This window comes from Orcinus orca, chromosome 14 (assembly GCF_937001465.1).
Source record: "Orcinus orca chromosome 14, mOrcOrc1.1, whole genome shotgun sequence".
NCBI classification, from domain to species: Eukaryota; Metazoa; Chordata; class Mammalia; order Artiodactyla; family Delphinidae; genus Orcinus; species Orcinus orca.
The window spans coordinates 44,372,669-44,395,510 of NC_064572.1; the positions used below are offsets into that span (position 1 = coordinate 44,372,669).

At 51.5% G+C, this 22,842-nt stretch overlaps 1 protein-coding gene and 1 long non-coding RNA gene across 6 annotated transcripts in view; one reads left to right on the forward strand and one right to left on the reverse strand.

Moving 5' to 3' along the window:
• Positions 1-3,018: 3,018 nt before the first annotated feature.
• Positions 3,019-6,245, reverse strand: LOC125961128 (uncharacterized). Its single transcript, XR_007471466.1, has 3 exons — positions 6,112-6,245; positions 3,466-4,541; positions 3,019-3,156 (listed from the first exon to the last, which is right to left on the reverse strand). It is a non-coding gene; the product is annotated as an uncharacterized LOC125961128 (long non-coding RNA).
• Positions 4,442-22,842, forward strand: part of C14H10orf71 (chromosome 14 C10orf71 homolog) — a 28,324-nt gene continuing 9,923 nt past the window's right edge. Inside the window, exons 1-2 of one of the 5 annotated variants that reach the window (XM_049697379.1) lie at positions 6,631-6,908; positions 18,076-18,318. The gene's annotated coding sequence lies outside the window, so the exon portion shown is untranslated. Of the gene's footprint in view, positions 4,558-6,630; positions 6,909-13,963; positions 14,024-18,075; positions 18,319-22,842 lie in introns of those variants that run through there. The other 4 variants (XM_049697380.1, XM_049697381.1, XM_004286388.3 and 1 more) reach the window with 4 other exon arrangements.

Genomic DNA, 22,842 nt, shown 5'->3' on the forward strand with positions numbered 1-22,842 from the left:
AGCTCTCTTACCTGTAAAGCTAACTCAGAGATGCAATGAGGATGAAGGGGGAGGATGAGTGAGAAGACACCCAGCAGTGCCTGAGGCACAGTGAGCGCTCAGTAGATATTTGTTGAATCAACTGGAATAGGAAGCAGCTCTTGAGCAGCCGCTCCCAGGGAATCATCTATAGCAACACTGGAAGGGCAGAGCCAACCCAGCTCATCCACAGCAGGTGTGTTTTCTTCTCCGAGTGTGGTCCTTGGACCAGCAACATAAGCATCATCTGGAAACTTGCTAGAAATGCACATTCTGAGGGAAGGCCCCAGCGATCTGTGTTTTCACCAGGCCTCCAGGTGATTCAACAACCACCGCTCAGAGAAAATCTCAGCAACCTGAGTCCATAATGACAGGGAGAGGGGTGAGGCAGTAAGGAACCTAACCTCCAGAGTTACCCCCTTCATTCACTAGCACATAGTGGGTGCAGAGGAGAACAAGGAAGATAAAGTTTGGAAGTCTCACTGCAGCTTGCATTCTGGGGAAGATGTAGACAGAGCATAAACCCAGGACCAAAGAACTGAGATGGTTTCTGTTAATGATCAGTGCCATGAAGGATATAAACAAGGTGGCATGACAGAGGCTGAGGGTCTTTAGATGGGATGGTCAGCTCTCTCTGAGGAAGTGACCCCTGAGCTGCCGTTTGAATGGGGAGAAGGAAGCAGCATATAAAGATAGGGGCAGAGCACTCCAAACACAGGGTCAGCAGCTGCAAAGGTCCTGGGGCAGGACAGAACTACATACATGAAGAGGAGCTAGGAGGCAAGGGTGGCTGGAGCCAGTGTAAGTAGTGATCCTTACCTTGTTCCTTTTCTGAGGTCAGAATAGTCACACTACCCCTGTGCCAGAAGCGAAGGCAGGACAGACAAGAGCCTTCTTCTCCAGGTGCTGCTGGGGGGAAGGGAGCAGGCAATGCCTGGGTGCGCAGAATGGCAAGAGGGCTCACTTGAGTGGGCTTTGGACCCCGGCGCTGCCTCAGATCCAGGCTGCTCTGTGTGATCCCTCCATTGCCTCTCTGCACCGTAGGGAGAAGCAGTTCTTCCAGGAAGGCCCTGCTTCCGTGGCATCTTAATGATTATGGCACCAGGGGAAGAAGAAACGCAGTCTGGGGAGACTGGGACACCGGACTTTGAGACCAGCTCTGCAACCAACTACATAATTTTGGGCAAGGGATTTCACCTCTTTGACCTTGTTCTGCATCTGGAAATAGAGATGGGCATGGCTTCCTCCCAGGATGGTTGGAGGGATCAAAATACACACAGTGTACAAGACAGCTAGCCCAGCATCCAGTGGGCGCTTGAAAAAGAGAAGCTAACACCATTTTCTTCTTCATTAGCAGAAAGTTTAATTTCTTCAGATCCAGTATTTTACAGATAATGGTAGAAGCAAGTAGGAATGACAATACTAGTGATCTAAGAATACAAAATTCCTGTCTGAACTCAGAGCAGTTGATGATGGAGAAGCTGAGATGTTTCCACCATGAGCACATCAGCCCTGATCCCAGGAACGGACTGGCCTCACGGGGCACTGAGGCCTCATGGCAGTGAGGGAGAGGGCCCGTGACCAGGAGAAGAGCTAGCCCAGCACTGTCCTAGAGGAATACATGTGTCATTTAAAATTTGCCGGTAGCCACATGAAAAATGTAACAAGAAACTCGTGAAAACGATCTTAACAGTATATTTTATTAAAGCCGAAATATTCAATGTGTTACCATTTCAACACAATACTCAATACAGAATAGGACGAAGAAAATATTTTATATTCTTTTTTTTTTTCTACTAAGTCTTTGAAATCCAGCGTGTATTTGACACTTACAGCACGTCTCAGTTCAGACCAGCTAGGTTTCCAGCGCTCATTAGCCACACGTGGTTGGTGGTGACGGAAGTGGACAGAGTGGCTCGGGGGTCTGCACACGAGGTCCCTGAGCCGAATCCGTCCCGCCCCTGACTTTGTACAGCCACAGGAGCTAAGAATGGTCTTTACGTGTTTAAATAGGTGGGGGTGGGGGAGAATCAAAACCAGAACGTTTTGTGATATGTGAAAATGATACGAAATTCAAATCTCTGTGTCCATAAATAAGGTTTGATTGGAACGCAGGCCACCTCTTCATCTACAGAGCATCTCTGACTGCTTTTCACAGCTGAGTGGAGCCGTCCTGACAAAGACAATCTGACCCACGAAGCTAAAAACGTGTACTCTCTAGCCTTTTACAGAAGAAGTTTCCTGGCCCGTGCTTCAGGGAGTAGAGCACACCTCCCCCAGCCCCTCCTGACTCATGTCCAGATCCCTCCGTGGGGAGAGATGACTCACGGACACTCCAGATGCACTGGTGGCCATCGTCCCAGCTGGTCACAGTGATTTTGTTGGTGTTTGGGAGTATTTTAATAAGGTGGATTTACTTCATTTCCCAGCACAGGTTCTGTTTCTTCCATTTAAATCTGTCATTATAAAGTCCTTAGTCAAGAGTCCTGAAGGAAAGGCTTCAAGGAGAGCCTCCAGACTGGGTAGCCCTCAGTTGACTTTGACAGCCACCAATCCAGCACCAGGTTGGCCAGATGGGGTGCGCAGCAGCCCTAAGGAAGGGGCCTCAGTGACCTGGGCCAGTGGGCTGTTTTCTAGCTGCGAGTTGCAAACAGGCGCCCCAAATAAATCCAGCCCCTCTGAGCTAGGCACTGGATGTGCGTTACCATGCACATCCCTTCACAAAGGCACTAACTCAGAGCTCCTGGTAAGGGGATCCACCTGAAGGAGGGGTCCGATTAATCAGCCCCTCAGCACGTGAGAAGTGTCGTCCTGCAGTGACACCCCATTCTGCCAGCAGCCCTGAGGACAGCCTTTTACTGTGCTGACAGGTACAGATTCTCCTCAGTTCCCATAACAAAGCAGTAGCGAAAGAGGTGCCCTGGCCAGACTTTACTCTCTCCCCAGAGAGACACAGGAGAACAGGTGGATGGAAAGAGGCCATGTTCCCTGGACTTAGTGTGGGAGAGTGTTTTGTTAGGGAGGGTGAAACAGAGACGTATAGTCCAGACAGGCTGGAGAGCAAACCCTCATCTGTATCCTCAGTGCCAACATGAGCTGCGTGACATCCAGAACGTCTGCGAGCCTCCGTTTTCTCATCTGGAAAGAGGAGGCATGAACAGTCATCACAGATAGCGAGAAAAGAAATCAGACAGAGCCTGGCAACATAATGACTGCTCAGGAAATATCGGTTCCCCCTCTCTTATCTTCCCCTAGCTCCCCGACGGGAAGCAATTCATGGGGTTAGAGCAAAATGGTACTGGTCCTTAAGATAGAGTGTACGGTGTGTAGGTTAACTTACGTAAGGACTCAGAACAGAGTAGGGCACAGAGTAAAGGTTCTGTATGTGTTTACCGGCATGACTATTTTGTTGTTATTATTATTATTAAGCCTGGGAAATGCACCAACCTCCTGAAGACGTTTATGGAAACAACTCCTAAAGAAGGCCGAGCAGTGGTGAAGAGACCTCTGACAAGCAGCTCAACAAAACCACATTGCAAGCGTGGAAGAATCAGAGGAGTTGCCTCGTGTTATTTGCAGGGATGTGAACTTCAAACACCCAGCACCAGAAACTGGCCTGAAGGACCCATTCTACATTGCCCTCCTTTCCAGCTTTTGAATGTTTCTAATTAGTACAGAGGCAGAACAGAGCAGATCTGCCACAGAATTAAATTAGCCAGCATCACGCATGTCCAGGCGAGAGCGAGGCCATTTTCACCCACGCCGTCAGGCAGCTGGGCAGCTCCCACGATGCTCCAGAGGTTCTGCGGAGAGTCAGAGCCAGTGAAGTCACTGCAAGGGGGGGACACTGTAGCACGCCGCCTGAGGACAGCTTTATTTATGCTCTTGCAGAATGTACAAGCGGGTCTTGTTTTTCTGGACGGTGAGGGAGCCGGCTCACATAGCGTTCGTGATGCTACATTTAGAATTGTGTCTTCATTCACATTCTTTCCGTGCAGCTCACAGCTCCTGGACTGGAAGAGAGTGGTCACTTTGCCTGGGCCCATCCCCCGGAAAGATGCCAGCTCTGGCTCATGCAGACCCTGAGCTCCTGGTGGAGCTTGGGCTGAGTTCGCTGGCTGTGTTTTGTGCCTGCGGTGGTCCATGCCAGTGCCCCACCAGGAGCGAGGCACACGGGGTGTCCGTGGCACGGGGCAGGTGGAGGCACATTCTGGGAGAAATCAGATTCTGCCGCGGTCAGCTGTGGTCAGGCTAGGTGGATACTCTTGGGCCAAGCTCTGAGGCTGCTCCCAGGACAGCCTCTTGCCAGGTCAACTGTGTTTTACTGTTCTCTCCCGACCCCTCCTGCTGACGTCGTTGACAAAGCTGCCAGCCGCAGCCCTGCCCCCTGAACGTTCTCTGGACCATCCTTACGGTTTTCTTGTCTCAATCAGTCACTTCAAGCAAACACCATCAGCGCCTGACACACAGCAAAGCTCACCGCTTCTAGGATCCTAAGCCAGACATGAGGTCATGTTCTCCACCTGTGAAGAATTAAAAGTAAGCTGGGGAAGAAATGCTGCGAGGAGTGGGAGGAAAGGAAGTGAGGAAAATCAGGGGCCCTGCTGAATCATTTCAGCTCAGGTTACCTGCGCCCCAAGGCAAACTCCTCCATAAAATGGGATCTAGTAATGCAACTGTTCCTAAAATCTGGAACAAAATGACTTGGGTCAAAGCAGATAACATACGAACTGGCTATAAATTTATTTCGACATGTAATCGGGAAAAAAATTAGAGCATCAAATCCATGATTTCTTAGGTATTGCTGTTGACCGAAAAGCTCTGTTTTTTTAAAAAGTAAGTCAATTTAAATTCTCTTTATAGAAAGATAAGTAAACAATAGTACAGATGGTTGAAGATGTGGCAAAAATCATGAAAAAAATAACAAGTAAATAACTACCATTTGAGAAGCTTTGCAATATAGAAGCGTATCCGTGTACATGAGCTCATTTGATCTTCAACCCCACAGAACACAGGCAATCTGTCCATCTTAGAGACGAGTAAACTGAGGCACAGAGAGGTTAAGTGATTTGGCTGGTGTCAAATAGCAGGAAATACAAGGGGCCAGGGCTCCAAATTCTCTGTTTTGCTTTTGTTTTGTTTGTTTTGTTTAATGCTGGCTCATCTCTCAGATTGATCTACCAGTTTGGCTAGTGTTGATTTTGACAAGCAGGGGGGGTAGGTGGGGTGGGTAGAATCAAGGGGTTCACTTTGGGTCTCCCTCAAACCACCTCTGAGTGCTGATCAGTGAGCAGGTGTCCCCACAGCCAGGTCCTAAGTTCTTAGGGCAAAAGGTAAGTTTTGAGGCTTCCAGGAGGAGGAGGGGCCGGCTGCTCTTGCTGGTTGGAGGTCTGAACCTTCCATCTACAGGGCAACAAGGAGCTGTTCTTTCTAACTTGTTTGAACTGAAGTGCATAGACCCAGCTCCCTGGGACCCTGGCCACTGGTGGGTTCAAGGCTGGAGGTGGTGCCAGGCCTTGCGTTGGGGCTAGAACTGAGGTTGCTGGCTGTGAGGAGCCCCTGGGGGTAGGCAGGGCAGTCCACAAATAGGTATGGAGGTTCAATACGATACAGACTTCCAAGGGCTTTGGGCATCTCGAAGAGCGGAGCACCTGTCTGGGACTGGGCGCCTCTGCCTTCCCAGGCCATGGGGCAGGGGAGCATGAGAAAGGATCTTGAGAAGAAAGAAAACAAACAAACAAAACCTCTTGCATTAAAACTCTTGTGCTCCTGGTAATGAGCGGACTCTTCCGGGGTCTACTCGGAGAGGGTAAAGACGGCATCCAGGAGCTGGCCCGGCATGAGCAAAGGCAAAGGTGTTGGCAAATGTCTGGGGGTCTGCAGGCAGTTTGGAGAGCAGGTGACCCCAGGCCAAGGCAGGAAGTGGCCATTGGGAAGGCCGATGTAAGCCCACCTTGGAGCTGTGGAGGGACCAGCCCCTCCCAGAGATGGAGAGGAGAGCTCTAACCTGGCAGAAAGGGGTCGGTCCACTGGCACTTGGACCTTGCAAACAACCAGACCTGCCATGGCCAGGCTCATCAAGTGGGCACTTACCTTGCCTCTTCTCTGATTATTTCATATGCTTCTGCAACTGTCACCCTGAAACCCCAGGCTGGCCTTCCCCCAGCCTGCAGCTGGGCGTGTTATTTTGCTCCAAAAGCACAGCCCAGTACGGCTCCTTACTCGAGGAATGCAGGCTGCGGTCCTCCGAGCCGATGATGAAACGGGCTATTTCTGCCCCGGGGCATCAGCAGGCCTCCAGGCGCTGGCTCCAATGCACACAATTTCATGTTTTTAATGTTTCCCTAAACAAATGTTTTCCTTCGCAACTCGGGATATTTTTATTTGGATCTCAGTGCTGGAATCGTTTTAAAAACCATTCTGGATTGAAGCTGGACTCGTGGTTAGGGTCTGGCTAAGAGGCAAGCAATTTCGCACTCCCCAAGTTATCTATTACCCGTGGCCGATCTCGATGTAAAAATAGCTGCTGAGGCTGTTTGTTTAATCTGACTGTTACTTGACACCACGCGGGTGTTGCAGTGGGGACTGTTTGCCTCTTCCCCACCAAGAACACCATTTGGTTTCCCCCGGCCGGGTCTCTATTTAGGTGCGCTTCCCGAACTTCCAGTGTCTGGCCAGCTTCTGGTCACTGATTTTCCTCAGGTGGGCAGGTTTGTGGACAATAAGAGGTCTGGGTCTTGAATCCGTTCCCCTCTATCTTTGGGCCGTCTGGCTGACAAGGGAAGAAATTTTGGCTGCTGGGCAGAGCCGGGCTGCTGGAAGAGTTAGGGTTCTGTCCGGTTCCTGGGAGGCCTGAAGAGCAAGCCGCCGGGACTAGCGGAGAGCGGAAGGTAGGGTCAGATGCTTGTCTGGTTCCCTCGTGCAGGCTGGGAGGCTCAAGCTGCGGCCGGCCCACAGGGATGTGCACTCTGCACCGGCGGGGTTGGGATGTTGCTCTGTGCCAGGGCGCTGTGCAGGGCGGTGTGAGTGGCCAGGGGCATGTCGGGGGCTGAGTTTCTTCAGTGCTGGGTGTGCCGTGGTGCTGGATCGCCGTGTGGACTATGTGGGAACAGAGTACACGGTATAGACGTGTGTGACCTTGTCCTTCCATGCATCTGTCAGGGCGCTCTGCTCCCACATGGCTGAGCGGGTACAAGCCTTGGGTGTGCCCAAGGCACCGTGTTGTCAAATGGGGGCAACCCCACAGGTCCTGTGGCAGGAGACTGGCTCTCTTGTGTCCCCCAGTGCTGCGCCAGGCAGGATCCTACCAGCTGTAACAAAGAGGACAGTTGGTCATCAGGACATTCCGGCCCGTGGACTCGGAGAACATATGTGGCCTCAACAGGGAACCCGCCCACATCCCGGGGGTCCCCAACCAGACTCCTGCAGGGTGGGCTTAGCCAACTCTAAAATCATGTCTTCTTTTCCTTGTGGAGGAGAACTGGTCATTGAGAAGAGCAATATTGAATATGTGTGGAAATCTAAATAGCCTTTAAAAAATTATTATTTAGGACTTTATAACACCCCCATGGATATTGATAATGGAGGAGGCTATGCATTCGGGGGGCAGGGGCAGGGACAATATGGGAAATCTCCGTAACTTTTACTCAATTGCCCAATTTCGCTGCAAAGCTAAAACTGCTCTAGAAAATAAAGGTTATTTAAAAAAAAAAAAAAAGCCTAAATTTATGGATCATTTCTTTGAACGTATCTAACCCAATTATAACAAACAATATTTGAAGTAATATTTTTAAAACCCAAAATTATAGGAGTCCTGGAGAGTAGATTAAGCAAATGTTCATATTAAATGAAGTCTGATTTTCCTGCATTTGCGTTCCCTTTACTACAGTTGTTGGTAAACCAGGCCCGTGGGCTGGGCTCCTGGTTTTGTAAATAAAGTTTTATTGGCACACGGCCACGCTCGTGCATTTACATAATGTCTATGCTGGCTTTCACACAACTGTCCAGGCTGTGTGGCCGGCAAAAGCAAAACATTTACTATGCAGCCCTTTACAGAAAATGTTTGCTGACCCGTGTTGTACACGAACACTCCTTGAGATGGGTCAATTTGGTGCACACACAAACAGCAATGAACGTTCTAGCTTGTATAGCAGCCTGTGCGCTGGACCCTTCAGGACCCGTGGCTGGCTCTGGAGCTCCCTGCCCCTTCGTTGGGCCGGTTTTTCCAGTCTAGCTGGTACAGGAAATGTTCAGTTTGCCCCTGGGAGGATTAGCTTTGCTGTGGAGTGTGGCCTGGGCTGAGCAGGGCAGATTGCGCTTATCGGGATGGTCTATAAATAGACGTCTCCGGGTGACCCAAGTCCAGCATGCGTCTGCCCCTTGGTCTTCGGGAGGGGAATTATTGTGCCTGCTCACTGGTGACCAGAAGCTCGTCGGGATGGGAGCACCTGTGCCCGCTGGGAGGAAAGCCGAATGCTGGGTCCTGGAAACAGAGGGACTTGGATCCCCTGGGAACGCAGGAGACAGAGGTGTGCAGAGGAGGTAGGGAAGGCCCGATGGCCCCGAGTCCTCCTAGGAAGAGTATGTCCACCCCGATGTCTTTTCACTGGGACTCCAGAGAGTGACCTGGTGTTTTCTGCGTTTTGCTCCTGACCCTAAGGAAGCCCCGGAGACCCTTACAGAAAGGGGAAGCTCCACATCTAGAATTAGCCCTATTCCTCCAGGCTATGCCAGAAATCTCAGTAACTGAAACCCGCTGGCCAGTGGAGCCAGGCTTGGGCCATCGTCCTCCTTGGCTTTCAGGCCTTCACTCCACCTGCCCAGGATTACTGGAGAGACGAAAAGGGCTTTCAGAGAAGGCTGCCCAGTGCTGACATTTCCCAACAGGCTGCAGTGGTCTTGGTTTTATCTCCGTCTGAGGGTTCAAACCACATTTCACCAGATCCAGCCAACCCAGGGCCCTGTAACTCAATCTTATGTCTCATTTCGTTAGTTGGGAAAACCCAAAACACCTCTTAGTTTCTACTTGATCCCAGGGGTTGCAGGACCAGAGCTGGGGGTGCGGGGGGAGGGGGAGGACAAGAGATCATTCAAAGCCTTGGATCAAGGTCCCAAAATGGAACATGTGGAGCACTGCTGAGATGTGTCACCCCCAAAGTAAGTCATCGCTATCATTCTGGAACATTCCCTGGAGGGGGCTGCATGTGCGAGTACTACATGACAGCGGATGTCAAGGTCGAGACAGAGCGGGTTCACAGCTGGCCTAGGTCCCTAGGCTGAGGGCAGAAGGAGGCTTGGTGCGAAGCGTCTTCCCTTCCGAGCTGCGGACGCCAGAGTGTTTGGGAATCTGAGTGCAAGAGGGGCCAAAGTGTTAATGGACCATGAATGGAATGGCTTTCTCCCCAGGACTTGATACACCTCTCTTTCTCATAGGAAGGGGAAAGGGACCCTTCTGGACCACAGCCCATGAAAGTGGGGAGAAGGCCTTCCCTATGTCCTCCATGCTCTGCTTGGCGCTCCCTGGAGGCTCCAGGCTTGGCCCTCCCTGAGGACTGCACAGCAAAGGGCTTCCGAGCCTACGGAGAGGCAGGCTCCAGCTGTCAGTGGGAGTCCTTGGTTCCTTTGGGCCTCTGCACCCTGGATGCTGTTCCCTGGCCTCAGTGGGTCCCTTTTGTCCCTGAATGGCCCCTTCCCAGGTGGGCTTGAGCTGCTGAGGAACTTCAAGGCTGAGCTAAGAGAGGGATTTCATTTCAGCCATGTCCCATCTTAAAGCCTTCACCTGAAGCTTAAGGAAGGCAAGGGGAGAGAGGAAAGTGAGATTTGCTTGAGCTGCCCAGGGCTTTCCCTACTCCCTGCCCAGTCTAGAGGCTGGTTTCAAGCCTCTGAGCCCTGCCTGCGATGGACAAGTCACACTGGAGCTGCCCCTTGGCGTACCCTGGCTTGGGGCAGCCTGGCCACATGCAGCACCACCAGCTCATCCCTTGCCCTGGCCCTGTCTACCCCTCTCTGAAGCAGGTTAGCCCCAAAGGCTGCAGCAATCAAGGGGTCAAAATTCAGACCCACTGGGCTAAACCCACGGGTTCAGAGCCATTTCTCACCCTCAGGGTCCCACCAAGTTCACCACGGCAATCTGGCTGCGTTACTCCTGTATACAAAACACTTACGTAGATCTCTGGTTTTATTCTCACATCCAGCATGCAAGGTTTCCCCAGGTTAGTTCCAGCGATGGCCTAGGAGATGCAGGCATGGTTTTCGAGGGGAATGCCCGCCATACAAACACCGGGGCTGCTAAAGGTCAGCCGATGCCCGTTCAGAATGAAGGGACTGAGCGGTTTGCTCAGGCGCAGAAACCAGACGGAGAGGGCAAAGGTACAAGGTGGTTCCGAGGACAGGGAAGCCTCAGGGGTTCTGGGTAGCCACTGCCTCGCTTCTCTCTCTCTCTTTTATGTTGGGGAAAGGCAGTCGTCCTTGTGACCCCGTGCCCTGGCCCTGGCTTGAGCAGGTTGCGTGGTGGGGATGGTAACCACACATCGACAGTTGCTAGGTGTCAGTCACCTCACAGACACGAATTCACTGAGTCCCCCCAAGGACACCAGGAGGCAGGTACGACTTTAGCCTCATTTTACAGGTGAGGAAGCCGAAGCACAGGGAGGTTTTGTAATTGGCCGCACCCCCCCCCCACCAGCTAGTACAGCAAAGAACGAAGCCCAAGAAGGTCTGGCCTCAGTCCAGGCATTTCCCACTATGTTATAGCGCCCCCGTCTGGGGATTAGAAATGAGGCAAGCGACATTTAGTGAGCAACTACTATATGCTTTACATACATGAGCTTGCTCTGCAATTCTGTTGGCCGGTGTTAGTACCACAGCGGTAGATATGGAATTCCTTCCCAGCATGGTCTGTTTCAAAACCTCAAGGTCTCTAGCAGTGGAAGCTTCTGTTTATTGAGTCCTTACTCTGTGTCTCTTCTGGGCTCTTGATATTTTTTACCTCTACCCTTCACAACCACCCAGAGAGGTAGGGATAGTTACAGATGAGGGAAGGGAGGCTCGGAGAGGTGAGGGAACTTGCCCAGGTTGCAGAGGGCTAGGAAACGGGAGCATGGTCTGACTCTAAACTTTCCACTCCCCTCTGCTTGGTGCCCAGGCTGGAGCCAGCTGGGTGCCTGTGCACAGACTGGCAGCAAACTCCCTCCCAGCTGACTTCAAGCAAGCCCTGCCGGTGAGATCACCCTCTTCTCGCCTCCTGGACCCTGCAGCTCGCACTGACCTCTGCCTGTTATCCCCTCACAGATGACTGTCCCTTGGAGAGGGCACATTCGTGATTGGTCTCTGCACCGCACACATGCACGGCCTGCCCAGAGCCAGGCCTAGAGCCAGGCAGGCACAGCCCAAACCACCGTCGTTGACAACAATGAGCCCCAAGTGGCCCAAGTGCCTATGACTTGTCAGTACAACCTCCCGGAAAGGGGTCCAACCTCCAATTGCTCAAAACCTAGGGCAGCGGTGCTCCAAGTGTGTGGTCCCAAGACCAGCAGCACCTGTATCCCGAGATGCTGTGGCCCAGCCCCGATTTCCTGAGTGAACATCTCTGGGGTGGCCCAGAACTCTGTTTAACAAGCCCTCCGAGGCATTGTGAGAAGCAAGGACCACTGACTTAGGAAAGAAAGGGGAGACAAGAGTTCTTGTTGGTCTCAAACACAGTAGCAGATGCTCCAAAAGCTGATAATTTTTCAACTCATTGTTGAAGCCATTGTTCTAAATAACATTGCTTGTTGAAAGAGCATTTTTCAGTTTTAATTTTTAGAAGGATAGCCTGGATGGCCATGTCTGAATTCTTTTTCTTGCTGCTGTAAGCACTCCGTGAGGAATTCATGAAGAAGGAGGGATGTTTGTCAGTTCCATGACTGTGTCCCCAAAGCAGGGAAGTTCTCTCTTTCCTTCCGTGGAAGAGTTGGGCTCACAGCTGCCACATGGGTTGGAGAAAGGACAGCTGTCATCTACCAACCAGCCGTCTCCCTTCTACGTCCCAGCCTCCAGCAGGAAGTGAGGAGAAGGCCAGAGAGAGCAGGGCTCTGCTGTGTATGTGGGGTTGGGGTGGTGTTAGAGATTCCCAGTGGCTCCATGGGAGGCTCCTCCACCAGCCCAGATACACATGCCTTCCTGGTAGCCCACTTCCAGCAGTTGCCTTCTCTAGCTTTACTAAAGCAAATGCTCCTTGGTGGGAAGAGGAGGGTGTGGGAGATGGAAGAGAAGGTGCTAGGAGAGAGGTCTCCACCCCTGCTTACCCTGCGGGGACACCATGGCACAGGGAAACACCCGCCCCGTAACTCTCTCTACTTTGGCTGCACAAGGAGGGCAAAACCGTTTGGCACCGAGATTTGGGTCTGAATCCCGGCCCTGCCACTCCCTGGCTGCGTGACCTTGAGCAAGTTCCTCAGCCTCTCTGCCCCTCAATTTCTCCACCTCAGATTCCTTTGGCACGGGCCCTATCTAACTTGCGCAGTGGTTGTGACCACTGAGCGAGATCGCACGTGTGAAGTTCATGGCAGTTAGCAGGAGCTGGGTAAACAGTGCTGGCTCTTCCAGCTCTGCTTCTCCCCCTTTGCCACCCAGCCCTGTGGTGCCAGTTTACAGATGGGGAAATGGGGTCCGTAGACGGCGAGGGAGCTCTGCAGCCCCTCTGCCTTCTCGTGGTTCTGGGAGCCCTCCCTGGAACCTCCTCTATCTGCCCAAGCCTGGGACACCCCAGGGCTGCTTTGCAGGGGTGCCCCTTCCCGTATGGCCTGGCTCTCCTCCCAGGGGCTAGAGAAAGGATGGTTATTAAGGGACACCCCACTCTCAGCAAACCCAAGTGCCTCTGGGAGCCTCTGAAGCATCCTCTCTGGACAAGGCTCTCCAAAGCAGTGTCTGGGCCATTGGTTACAATTGTCCCTGCAACACCCACTTCATATTCCATAGGGGCTTCCTCGAGGACCAGGCTGCTAGATACGCCTTCCTATCAGCCCCAGGTTACAAAAACAAGACTGAGGCTCAGATGCATTGTGTGATTTGCCTGAAGTCCAACTGATTCCACAGCTCTTAAGTGGAGAGTCAGGTGTCCATCAGTGAGGGGCAGGGCAGGCTTTCAAGGGCTTGGCCCATCAAAAGTGGACTCCCAGGTGGAATGGGATGCAGGGGATAGAAGACCCCCTGTAGCCGTGGGTCTTAAAATGAGTGCCGGGGAGCCTTGAGGGTGAGAGCCAGGAGTGAGGGGGCCTCCAGGGCACCCAGGGGTGGGGTGATGCCGAGCAGAGGTTCTCAGCCTGCAGCAGGCATTTCAGAAGCTCCTGGAGGTACCTCTTTAAATGCAGGTCGCAGGGACCCTCTCCCTCTGCAGCAGCCTCAGGTTCAAGCCCTACATCGCCAAGTATTAAACACCTCTGGACTCGAGGTCTTCCTCTGTAAAGAGCAAGAGTGATCTCTACCTCACAAGGTTGTTTCGAGTACTGATTACATAATGAAAAATAGGAATCAGTAATACTGGAGTCTATAAAGTGCCCCTTATGCCAGGTGCTCCGTAAAAGGGGATTTCTTTTACTCATTCATTCAACAAATGAATGGCCCTCTGTGAGGCCCAGGTACTGTACGGGGACTGGGGACACGGCACTGAAGCAGAAAGGCAAGGCCTGGCCCGTGGACCCACCACCCGGGCGGTCTCCTCCCTTCCCCACAACGTGAATCTGGTCAGACCCCGCCAGCCACTGCGTTTGGGCCTTGGGTCTCCATTTCTCCATCCAGATGAGAGCCCAGTATCACTAAAAATAGGGCAGCAGCAAACAGAGCCTGATCAGGAATGCCTGGAGATTCTGGTCTAGGACAGTTAAAAAAAAACAACAACAACACACTGCAGACTCCAACTCATTATTGGATCCTGAAATCACTTACTACATTGCAAATTTTTTTTTTTTTTTAATGAAAGACTACAACAGAATAAGATGAAAATATCAGAGTGGTACATTTAAGCAGAGTAAGTTTTGCTTCATGAATTTTCCTTGTTTTATATAAATATATGTCTCTGAGCTCGTTGTATGCTGTGATGTAGATGTATTTCTTACTGTGTGTTGAGGGGAAAACAAGTGTGGAACCTCTGCTCCTGTGAGATATGTAGAGAAAGAGCGTGCACTAATTCCCTTGCTGCCCAGGGGCCTGCGTGCGGGTAAACTTCAGGGTCAGGATGGCCAGGGCTCACTGGGCTCGCTGGGCCTCCTTCTGGTGCAGGTGGCCCCCTGGCTGGGGAAGAGCCCAGGACCTGGTGAGTCCAATGGCTCCAAGCATCTGGAGACTTTCAAGCAGTGGCTGCCTTGGGGACCAGTTTCATGACCATTCCTTTGCTTAGCCTGCTCCAGCATGGGGAGCAGCCCCAGGTGGCTGGGGTGGCAGAACTGGAGTTGATTTTTATTGTCCCAGTTTCACAGGCGTAGGTAGAGGTGAAGTGACTTGCCCAAAATGACACTGCCTTGGAACAGGACTTCACCCAGGTCTCCAGCTCTTTCTACTGCCCAGAACTGCCTGGTTGGTTCCTATCTCATGTCAGTTCCTACTGTTTCCAGAATCCAGGGCAGGATGTTCCTGGGAAAGGTGGAAGGGATGAATGAATGAGTGAATGAACAAACAAAGGATGCTCCAGAGACTCTCTCCTTGCTTCTGTAAAGCAGTTCTCAGCCAGCGGTGATTTTGCACTGGGGGCCGTGGCAAAGTCAGTGCTGCCGAGGCTGAGAAGCCCTGTCATTAATACACAGGAGCAGATCTTTAGCTCCATTTTACAGATGAGAAAACTGAGGCTCACAGACTTGCTGTAAGTTAGCCAAGTTTGTACTCAGCGAATGCAGTGTAGCACTGGGACCTGGCCCAGATCCCAGTGCACTCATCATTTCAATGGCCCCTGTGTTTCTGAAAGAGCTGCATGTCCCCCTTCTGGCAGCTGCCCTGGCCTGGCCTGGCAGTGGTGTGGACTTTGGGTTGTGTCTAACAAGGAGGCCGAAAGGTCACAGGGCTGAGCAACGAAACCATTTCTTCCAGTTTGGCCCCTTCTCATTTCCCAGCCTTTCACCTCTCCATCAACTTCCCTATGACCGGCACTCACCCCAGCTCCAGGAAGGCACGAGGGAGGTGAGGGCAGAGCTCTTGGTGGTCGGATCTCTTCTGCTCCAATTTTACCTTTGATGGCAGCATAGATGCTCTTATAAAAGGAAACCGGGGCACCTCTAAGCCCACAAGAGGATCCAGTGCCCCTTGTCCAGGGGGGCACCTGGCCCCTAAGGCTGGTCCCCCAGCATCTGCAGAGAGCTCCCAGTGGAGCAGTGCTAAGAAGCTGGGCAGTGTTGGGCCTGAGCTCCTTCCAGTGGAAGGGAGCGTCCAGAGACGGCATTGACCAAGTCCAGCCCGTCTGGCCACCAGGAGCTTTTAAGGAGTGATCTTCAGCAATGCCCAGCCATCAGAAATGGTCAGAAACAGTGCTGCTGTTAGCTTTTGTGGAGTGAGACCCTCGCCCAAGGATCCTTAGAGAAGCAACTGCAAGTCCAATGGGAGCCTGCAGGATTCTGAGGCTCCGGGAGCTCATGTGCATGCCTCATCCCAACCCTGCTTCGGACGCCGGGTCATAACGGAAATCAGCCATGGAAATCGGTCAGTGCTGCAAAGCAGGGCTTTGGCCCCAGAGAGCAAAACACTGTTCTGTCCCCCTGGTCACACAATTATGAAACAGGAACGGGACCCAGAAGAAGCAGGTTGCCGGGTCCTGGAGCCCAGCCCATCTCTTCATCCCTCTCCTCCTCTCCTTGCCTCCATGCCTTGCTTCTCTGCTTTCCTCCCACAACTTGGTCCCCCCCTGAGTATGTGATGCCAGGTGCTGGCATCTTCCTGTCCTGGGGAGCGCTGGTTGGGTTAGGTCCAACCTTCCTTGTGCCAGGCTCCCTGGCCTCTAATTCCAGACACAGCCCCAGATCTGGGCAATGCTCAGAGATTCCTGAGGAAACATCCCATCCAGACACAGTGGACCAGGGACCCAGGCAGGAAGTGGGAGTCAGGCTGGGCTGAGCTCCAGAGAGAAAGCATCTCTGCCCCCGAGCTCTCTCCCAAGGGCAGCAGAACACCAACAGCAGCTGCAGCTACAGCTCACAGCCAGCTCTGTGAGCCTGGCAAGCCCAGGCAAGTTGATTTCTTCAGCCACATCCCTGGGATGTCCTGGACTCCTACATGCTGCAGGGTTTTGAGGCCCCCTGTACACGTGATGTGATTCAGGGGGGATTCAGACACATGCCAAGCCAGCGCTGCTGCCGGGGCCCCCCGTGCTAACCAACCACGTTCCTGGGGTTGGATGAAGGCAGCCTTGCCCTCTCCCAGTGCATGGAAGCCTCGGGGTCCATCTGAGAACCCTTGCCTTGCCCAGTCTAGCCCATAGGTTGGGGCCATTTAGGCGAAGCCAAGCCAGGATGCAAGCAGAACCCCCCACCCTGGGGTGCCAAGAGCCAAACCAGTGGAGCCAAAATGGCCAAACCAGATGTGTGATGACCTGTGCACAAAGGTGCGTTTTACGTGTGTAAGAGGCACTACCACTTAGACAGTGGAAACCTGTCTAAGACAATATGAGTGTGGCCCAATGCCATCCCTCAGTTCATTCCAGTTCCACAGGGAGAAGGCCCAGGTCAGCCCTGCCTCGGCTGTGTCTCCAGCACTAGAACGGGATGGCACGTAGTAGTGATCAGTTGTTGAGTGGATGCATAAAAGAGCTTCAAGCGTGGCTTCTGAGAGCCCATGTTCACCTCTATTAGAATATAAATGAACTTGAAATTTCTGATTTCCAAAAGTCCAAAGGCGTTACAAGGACAGAGCGATCATCGCATTGGGAGAGAGCTGGAAAGGAATCATCACGGGCCGGACAGTGGGGTCCTGGGGCCAAGGGCAGGTGTGATCCCAGCTCCAGCACTCTATAAGGGACAAGCTGCCCAGGTAGCTCCAGTTTCCCAGCCATAAGGTGTTAAGTGTTAGCAAGGAATGAATGAGGACAGGCACATGCCGCAGTGGCCCTGGACACTTGACACGAGTCTGCGCTCGTCTCCAACTGAGGAAGTTGATTTTGCCATGTAAAATGTAGGACATAGACAAAGACGTTCCCTCTGAAACAGCAAGCGGGAAGGCTATTGGGAATTGAACAAAGAGGTCAAGAGTCTGGCCCAAGACGGACCAGCAGGGCACACGTCCAGAGCAAGGCACCTGCCCGGTGTGGGGTGGGTGGCAGAAGTTGTGCGTACAATGTGTGTGCGTTCACAGGCTGGAACAAGCCGGCTGTGTTTGGTTTCACTGCACCAAACCGCTCCTCAAGGCAACCCCAAGTCAATGTCTCAAAAAAACACCCAGAAAGAGGAGGGGAAGAATCAGTTCCAATTTGTCAGGGCCTTCTGGGTGTGATAAAGCCAACCCCTGTCATCTCCACCAGCTTCCTGCTTCGCCTTTGCTGAAAAGTGAAAACACCATTCAATTAAGGTAATTAAATCTACCCAAAGAGCTAGAGCTCAAAAACCACACTACAGGCAAGTGGTCAAACCCGGCAACAAAGCAAATCTCAACAGCTTCCTGTGCAAAGACGGGCAGGGATGCGAGGAGAAAGGAGGGGCCTGCTTAGCAGCCGGAGAGCATCCCTCCCAGCTGAGCAAGGACTGGCCACCTGAGCCTCCCCAGACGGGAGGGACCCTGTGCTGCCCAGTTGCATTGTTAGTTCTACTCCTTTGGTTGTCGTGAAAAAGCTGAGCTGAGAAGATTCTTGCGAGGTGAATAGAATGATAAACCCTCCTTTTCTCCGTCAATCGTCAATTCTCCCTTGAGCTCCAGCCCAGGAGCCCAGGACACACCCTTCTGTGCCTGAACCCAAGGACCAGAGGGGTGAGGGTTTCATCCTGGAGAGAGTGTGGGGTGGTCAAGCGGTGAACCTGAGCTGAATCCCAGCCCCAGTTCTCTTTTCTACATGCTGTGTGACACTGAGCAATGTTCTGCACCTCTCTGTGCCTTTTTTTCTCCACCTAGAAAATGGTGACAATAAGACCTGTTGAACCCACCCCATAAGGGTCATGAGAATCGAACAAGATAACGGATCCCAGCGTGTGTGTTGAACCGCAGGGTAACGTGCAGATATGAGTCACCCCAGGATGGACTTGCTGGTTGGCTTCCTCTGACTGTGATCCACTTTGGGTCCTAAAATTTGGTGAGGACCTCAGCTTGCCGGATAAAAGACAAGATTTCCAGTGCAATTTGAAGTTCAGATAAACAGTGAGTACCTATTTTTAGTATAAGTATGGGACGATTAATTTGATAGAGAAATTTGACTAATACAAAGTATAGCCCAAATATGGACATACGTATACTAAAACAATGTTCATTGTTCTATCTGAAACTCATATTTCCCTAAGTGTCCTGTTTTTTAATTTACTCAATCTGGCAACCCGGCCATGCCAGACCGCCAACCGCTACCTCCTTTGCTGTGTCCTGACTCCAGGACCACCCGGGCCGGGGTCCCCAACCCAGCTCTGTCACTCAGCAGCTGTGTGACATGAAACATTCTGAGGCTCCATTATCTTGTCTCAGAACCGAAGCTGATGGTGCACAGCTGCACAGAGGAATAAGGAACTGGGGCCTGCCTGGGGCACCAGTCAGGGCTCTGGTTCTGTGGGCCCATCACACCTCCTCAGCCCCGGGGCTCAGATGAGTAGCTGTGTGTGGCAATCTGGATCAGGGTCCCCTGGCCACTTCCTGTCCTCACAGCCTGGGGCAGGCCGGCAAAGGTTGTGTTGCTTGACCTGTCGGGCCTGGGCTGGCTGCCAGCCAGGAGTCCCGTGGGAGTCGAGGAGAACGTGAGGCAGCAGAACTTTGGGTCCTGCATTCCCACACCACACACTCGCAGCAAACCTCTGTCATCACATCCTTGTGGCCCAAGAAGCGTACTCAGCAATGGCAGCTGAAAGCTTTGACCAGTGGCCACCATGCCCCAGGCATCCTGTCAGTCAGAGACGAACCAGGCCGGGAACCTCAAGGAGCTCAAAGCCTTCTTGGAAAGATGGATTCATAGCAGATAAAGTGGAATAAAGCAGCGCAAGTGATTTTTTTAGAACTCTATAAGGAATAGGAGAACAGAGGAGGAAGTGGTCAGAAGCTGGTGACCTGGGAACAAAGAGAAACATTCCACGCAGAGAGACTGCCGCTCCAAGGAGGCAAGCCAGGGCCCACCTTGGCCTGCAGGTCCCTCATCCAGGGCACCGCACGCCTGGCGGGAGCGGGGTATGGGGAGACTTCCAGCTTCCCCGCCAAGAAAGCCTTGAGGGTCATGCACAGCCATACGCAAGGGATCAGAAGAGAGAGAGAAAAATCTCTACACAAAGCAGCCTATTCCAGTCCATGATAATTCAACAGCATTGTGCAGGATGACATGGAAAAAGGCACCATGTGAGAAAACGTTTTGGAAGAGTCCGAATCTGTAATGACCGTGCAAAGGCTATTTCATTTCTCATGGTGACAAAAGGCTGACTCATGGGGGTGCTCCCTCAGATTTGGTTTGTTTGACATATTCTAAAACAAAAAGATGACCCTGGCAATGAGGAGAAGACAAAACACATCCTCAAGGGTAATCCTCCCAGCCTCTGGCTACTGGGGCACATACACGCCCCCAGTTTTCCCCAAGCATGTCTTCACTATGGTTGTGCCACCAGAGCCTTTGGCCCCTCCCTGATGGCTGAACTGGAAAACCTTGTCCATTCATTCCTGTTGGGGACCCCATTTCCCCTTGTGCACTCTAGTGCTTTGCAGAACCTGTGCCCAGCATCCAGCATCTGTGGATGGAGTGTTGAAAGACCAGTTCTCAGAGGGGCTGTTGAGCCTCCAGGGTTGCCTGTACAACACAGAGCAGATGCCAACACTTCACCTGCTGACACCTATAATTTAGGTATCGTATCAGTTAATGGCCATTTGCAATGTGGCTGTAACCAACACCCCAGTTAACGTACACAACAATTATTTGCTGGACGCTAGCCCTCCAGAGAGATTCAAAATCATTCCCCAGCTTGGAACACTGAGTGCCGTTAGAGAGACAAACAGGAAAATGACAAAGTCATGAAGTCACGTATTTCTCCCTGATGTAGATGCTATATTCACCCTGAAACTCAACCCTAACTTAACTGGCACACGCCATGGTGTGAGTGAACACCTTCCGCCATCCTGTGAGCTGGCTCTAAGGATAACTGCTCTGCCTGCTTCCTCCTTCCATCACAGGCAGATTTTATATGTTTTAGGGCTAGGAATCAAAAAGGAAATTAAATCCACCTGGATTCAAATTCACTAATTTGAAATGTATGATAATTCTGGAACTACTGGATTATAACTAACTTTCAGTTCAGTCCCACTAAGCCAGTCAATAGTGCGAATAACATCATGACAGAGGTGGAGGGATTTGCTCACTTTTTAACAGATATTTCTTGTGCTGTGCACTATGCCACAAGAGGAGATAGCCTGGAGAGCCAGACAGACACGGACCCTGCCACAGTGAAGCACCCAGGCTGTCAGGAGAGATAACAATTCAACAATAATCACCCAGTTAAATACTTAATTACAATTATAATAAGTACTTCAAAGGAGAGGAGTATAGTGGGCTGTAAAAGCAGGTAGCAGAGAGATTTAAAACAACCTGAGGAAGCTGCCTTATTGAAGGGGCATGTGAAGTGGGTTCTGAAGTATACATAGGAGTTAAGCAGGTAACAGGAGAAAGGTAGAATTAAAGAACTCCAGGCAGAGAGAAAAATATGTGCAAAAGCCCTGAGGCAGAAGGTAGCACAGCATATTGAAGAAGCTGGTAAACGTCCAGGGTAGCTGGAAAGCCAAGCATGAGGGGAAAAATAGTCCAAGATGAGGATGAAAAGGGAGGCTTTGTTAAGAGAGATTGATTGTCATTCTTTCAAACTGGAAAGCCATTGAGGGATTCTAAGCAAGAGGTTGACATGAACAGATTTGGTTTTTAAAAGCTGCTTCTGGGTATAGTGCAGAGAATGACTATGGACTCCTGCGGTAGCCCGAGGTAGACATGACAGCAGCTGGGACCACGCAGTGGCCGTGGAGATTAAGATCAATGTGCGGGGGGGCAAGAGACCTTTCAAAGATGAGACTCGTGGGACGTGGACATGGATCAGTTTAGGGGAGGCATGGAGGAGGGAGAGGCAGCGGTCACAGGTGACTCAGATTTCTGGGATCCTCAGAGGAAGAACTGGCTTGCGGAAAGGTCACGGATTCCATTTTAAATGTGTGGTTTTGTGGAGCTGTCCGGGGGCAGATGGAAACAGAGGCTGGAGCCCAGACAAGCTGCCTGGCTTGGACATGCCGTCAGTGTGTGTCTGCTCCTGGCGACGCTGGGTGTGGGTAAAATCGCCCAGCGAGACTAACAAGGGAGAAGAGAAGAAGCCCCAGGGCCTGGCGCAGAGGAAATCCAACCATCCAGGAGAGGAAGATAAGAGATGAACCGTTAGGCCGGGCAGGGAGATGGAAAGTGTGTGAGTCCCACAAATGAAGGTGGGAGAGCTTCCCAGGAAGATAGTGGCCAACGGTCTTGATTGAAGCTTAGAAGTTAAGTCAGATGAGAAACAACTTTACCCGTTGGGCGATCCACTGGGGGAGGGGAAACTAAAGGCAGACTAAATGAGTCAAGGAAATAATGGGCGTGAGGAGTCAGGAAGCATTTAAGAGAGCAAACTGATTCTAAAGGCCATAGACATGAATAGGATCTTACCGTGCCATGAATAAATATTCATTCTCATTTCTATATATTCATCAGGGCAGATTCCAAGACCTTCTTTATAGCACGATTCAACGATATGCCATTCTCCCTCACTCATGTTACCTGAGGGGAACTGCACCCTTTCACCTGAAAAATGCTCTTATGAGCCAGACTTTTCAGCAATTCGGGTTGGCTTCCGTCAAACAGCCCAAAGCAGGGAGCAGGGTGGTTTGTGCTGGCCTCTGGAGAACGTGTTTCAGCAGCAATGACAGTGAGTCTGTGACCCCCAGCACAGAGTGATGGGCTCCCTAAATGTCCACAAAATAAATGTACCATGTCCTTCTGCATCTCTGTCTCATCCACGTGTGACATGAAGTGATTTCATCCTCATCCCTAAATTGTACCCCGGTGGTGCTGCAATGGGCTCTCTAGTTAGTGACACAAATCTGAATTTCCCAGATCGTCTTAAAACCCAAGACCAGGGGTCCTTCTCAGTAGAACTTCTCCATCTTTCTTGCTCCTTCTTTTCTGTGCCTGTCTGCCCTCCATTAAATTTCTGGATGAAGACACCCAATTCAGAGCATTGCCACGAACGTTTATTCGGCTTCTGTGTTGGTGTGTTCAGTAAACAAGGGCAAATAAGACTCCCTTCCTGGACTCGTGGAATTTTCTTTCTAATTGAGGAGAGAATGAAGCAATCATCAATTCCTGAGACACATGGGTTATAATGTCTGGAAATACGGCATGAGCTATGGAAAAGGTGAACCCAGTGTGCGGTGGGGACACAAAGGACAGCCTCGAGGGCCAGGGACGGGGCTAACCGGATAGTGAGCAACACAAAGTTGCACTCCACAAATCTGAGTTATTATGATTGTTAATATTACTAATAAACCACCATGGACTGGATTAATATCCAGGAGTTACAACATGAGGACAGTCTTCTGGAAACCCCAATGGTCTGCATTTATAATTTGCATAGTGGATTTATTTTAATTACTTCACACTTCATTCTGAGCACTCTTAAAATTCTCTTGGGCAGC